Here is a 4651-nt window from a genome sequence, read left to right on the forward strand (position 1 = left end):
AGTCACACAAATGCCAAATTCTATAAATACCTCGAGTCCTTGTGGCGCAATTTCCATTCAGGTTTTGGCGCACACATCAAAACAAACGCACACACATCTCAAGAGTTAATTAATATTGTATACAATGGTAATGAAAAGCTACGTAGAATTCTAATGCAGAAATAATAAACCTCAATCTCTCCACGGTGAAGAAGGGCCATGGCCCGAACCGTCGCTTACTGAATATTATTTGGTGATGCTGCTGCTGCGTTGGCTGTGGTGCCCAAACACCACAACCAACAACAACAACAAACTCCACCCGTTCAGTGTCATTAGCAACACCGCGTGTGTGAGTGTGAACTTGAAAGACAAACATAATAGGCGACGTTTCAGACCATGGCCTATGTTTCTATCACATGAAAGGCGGCGCGGTGGCGAAATGTTAACTACCTCGCCTGGTATGCAAGAGGTCGTGGGTTCAAATCCCGACCCTGATGCCTGCTGTATATTTGGAGTTTGCATTTTCTTCCTGGGGTTCCCGTGGATTTTTTTCTGGGTCCTTCGGTTTTCCCCTCCACATTTAGAAGCACGCGATTAGAGTATTTGGCTGCTATAAATGTCCACGCGATAAGCTACTTCGTTGAGCTATCATTTTTGGCCCGGTCGCTTCGTAAAAATATCTATATAGCTCAGTGGGTCTTACCTGGTAAAATAAAACTAGTTTAGTTGAGTATATCAGCAGAATTGGTTCAAGACAAGCAAAACACTGGACCGGTTCCGACATCAGCAAAAGAGTAATCTTCGCTTGAATCAATGCTGGTGAACTGGCGATCCTACAGGCACGGAGCCTCCTCTCGTTACGATATGTGAGCGCTACTTCGACAAACATTCGTATCGTGATATATCACTCAAGTATATAGAATATAATATATTTTTGTAGAGTATATATGTGTTTTCTCCAAAACGACGCTTTTATTAGTAACACATATAATTAGTAGACACTGTCCATATGTAATTAGTAAGCAGTAGACAATTAAAATAATAAGTATACTATGGTCGTCCATCTATACGGGGATACAACGTTGCCCCCTCGTGCAAGCCGTGGGTTTTCTCCAGGTGCTCCGATTTCCTTCCCACAATAAAAACAATAATAAACACACTCATCACGAATTGCGCTCTAAACATCTGAACATAAACAAACCCCCAATGTGACACCAGCAGGTTCCTCCTTAAAACCAGCCACGTGACTCAGTGCGGCTATCCGGGATAAATAGTTCGTGTTTTTATTACACTATAATCATTTAGGTGGTTTAATGCTGGTACTTCACTTACACGTATATCTCGTTTTTTGTGTCCAAATTTAAACCCTTGACATTTATGACGTCCTAAAATTTCTTAACCGATGTCAAGTGGAAATGCCACATTTTAAAACGAATTATGTACCACGATGCTCCTTTTAAATATAGCAGTGATTCAGCTATTGTATTGAAGACGCAGTTCTTTGCAACCTATGTTATGATTCATACACGCATATATATCATAGGCTTAGGCCACTTTATTATCTTATAATTATAATTCTCTTATAATTGTGGCTGTGGGAATTGTTATCCAACTCTCCATTGAGTGGGTGAGTTAGTGGGTGAGTAGGTGAAACGAGTGAGCGGGTGAATGAGTGAGGGGGTAAGTGAATGAGCGGGTGGATGAGTGAGCCGGTGGGTGAGTGAGTGAGTGTGTGATCGGGTGGGTGAGTGAGCGGGTGAGTGACTGAGTGAGCGGGTGGGTGAGTGAATGAGTGACTGAGCGTGTGAGTGACTGAGTGAGCGGGTCAGTGAGTGAGCAGGTGAGTGAGTGAGTGATCGGGTGGGTGAGTGAGCGGGTGAGTGACTGAGTGAGCGGGTGGGTGAGTGAGCAGGTGAGTGAATGAGTGAGCGGGTGGGTGAGTGAGCGAGCTGCCGAAACAAATAATTGATCGCATCGGTAAACGCTCGTAACACCACGTGAGAATTTAATTCATAGCCCAGTGCGCTCACCACTGCGCCACCACTCCCCGCGCACGCTCACACCACGTTAGGCGTCGCATTCTGACTCTGGCGCAGGTGTTCGTTGGGCGAGGTGGGATTCTTACCTGCCCGGACAGGTGAGCTGATGGTGGTGGGGGTTTGGGGAGAGGGGGGGGAGTTGTGGTGGGGGGAGGGAAGGGAGGGGGAGGCGGTAGGGATCGAGGTGGTGATGACGTGGCCCCCTGGGGCGCTGAGCGGGGCGGGGCGTGATTGGCGCGCAGAGGCGGGAACTCCACGCGGCACGGGTTCCCACGCGGCACGGAGGAGGTTGTGGTCGCGGGGGGGGGGGGTCTGTAAACCCCCCCGCCCTCCGAACCCGTTCCCACCTTGCCGGGGGCCAGGGACGCGGCTTCGCTCAGATCCAGACGCCAACTGCACCACCACCGCCACCTCTACCTGTCTCAATGCCAAAGACAAACATCCCCCGGATAGCCTTAACATACTGCTGGGGACAAGTGCTGTCAGCGAGCAGCACCTATGAAGGCCGACGCCGCGCACGAGAGGGTGGGTGGTCAGCACCACCACACCCGGTCGCGTTTTTCTCATATCGTGGCAATGTTCACACATCGCACCAGGTGTTCATTTGAGGCTAAGTCGACCTAGGGGAGGCCCACCTCTGGTTATATAATTTACTCGTAACTGGTGTCGGTGGGCGTGAGCGGGAATCGAACTCGGGTCGCCAGGTTCGTAGCGCAGCGTAGCGCTAACCGCTACACCACCGCTCCCCCCACACACACACGCCTTTCTTAACCACGAATACAATGCCTCCGGATTCTTGAGATTTTCTTTCATCCGCGGGTGTCTCCTTCTCCTCTCTATCGGGGCGGGTGCAAGCGCGCGTCCCTCCTTGGGGCCACGCCGGGTTCATCTTGATTTGAAGCTTTCGTTACTGCAGGAATCCATACTCTTTCGCTCTTTCGGTCAAGGCACGTGGGTAGACATACCGAAAGAACCAAAGAGCACGCCGCGTTAGTTTAACACGGAGGCTCTCGTCGTGTTCTCGCGCGATCTGAAGTTCAACATGCACACATCTGGCGCAAGCATTGCTCGTGAACATTGATCCGCTATATTGACAGCAACAGATCGATCTCTATACACCAACGGATCGATCTCTATACACCAACGGATCGATCTCGATACACCAACGGATCGCCTTCGACGAACTACTCCGAGGCCAAGGCTCTGTTCCTGCAGGGGTGATCGGCCTCGTGCCACTTTACAGTCCCCGAGCTTTGGAACGACGCTTTGTCTTTGCTAAGCAGACAATCAGAGTCGTTCGCTCTGATTACGTCTCCCTTAAAAACGAAGCTCCTTCATCTGACCTTTAACCCCCCCCCTCCATGCATGATCTGTTTATTTACTGCTGTCCATACACGGTGGGATCTACGGATGAAATGCGCCTTACAAATGTAAATATTAATTCTTGTTGTTGATTCCAATCGTCGCCTTCGAAAGCGTCCTGACCCGCTCGCCTCTTTTTTGTCATCAATTTGATCTCGGGCCGCTTACGATGAAACCCCCGAGACGCGGGTAAACATTCTGCGCTGCGTGCTCCCCAGTGGGCCCCTCACGACCGGGACCTCCTCCTCCTCCTTAGCGAGCGAAGACAAACGTCATCCCTCCCCACCATCTCATGCCATCGCTACGTCCGATCTGACGCTCAGGTCCGCGTCACCCCTGCTCAGGCCTGCTGCTGTATATGTTGGAGTTTGCGGCCTCTCGCTCTCTCTCTCTCGCTTTCCCTGTGGTCGCGTGGATCTTTCTCTGGGTGTTCCCCTCCACGATCAGCCGCTTCGTGGAGCTGTCATTTGCGACAGCCACGTCGCATCTGAAAAAGCGCTGCATCGCTCAGTGGGCCTTACGTGGTAAAATAAAATAACTAGTTTAGTTTTAGTTTAAATGAGCCTAGCCCTGGTGGTGAGCATGCCTCCAACCCTAACCCTGAAGCTAACCCTTAACCCTGATTCTAACTTTAACCCTGGATCTAGCCCTGAACCTTACCCATGACTATAAACTTGACCCTGAACCTAACAGTGACCATTTCTCCACATACCTTCACACACCCCTACCCCACCACCCCCCCCCCTACCTTCGCCTCTCGACTCATTGATCCAGAGGAAGTTTCAGATACTAAGTCCAAGAATTTTCTCGCCGTAGTCTGAACGCGGGGGTAGGGGGGGGGAGTCGAGGATGTAGGGGGGGCGTGGAGGAAGGCGGTGTCAAAAATAGGGAGTTGGGGGTGGGGTCGAGGGGTGGGGGCAGGGCGCGTCTCGTCGCCACTATTTTTGTCTTTGACAAAAACAGGATGAGTGGCGACGCAGTTCAAGCCCGGCCTGTCGGGGGGTCCTCGGGGAGATCAGAGAGGGGACCTCGAAACCCCAGCAGCCGCGTGTCCCCGATTAACACCGGAGCGTAGCAGCACTATCAGAAGCATCATCATCATCATCATGACTGACACCGTGGGGATGAGGAGGAGGAGGTGATGATGAGGCCGCCACGTGCTCTTGTCGAACACATGGACCAGGTGGCTCGGAGCGGCACGGAGTGAGTCGGGGAGGCAGGTGGCACCCGGGGGAGCAGAGGGGGCACAGGGGCACAGGGGGATCAGGGGA

This window comes from Lampetra planeri, chromosome 11 (genome assembly GCF_965212315.1).
Source record: "Lampetra planeri chromosome 11, kcLamPlan1.2.h2, whole genome shotgun sequence".
Taxonomy (NCBI): Eukaryota; Metazoa; Chordata; class Hyperoartia; order Petromyzontiformes; family Petromyzontidae; genus Lampetra; species Lampetra planeri.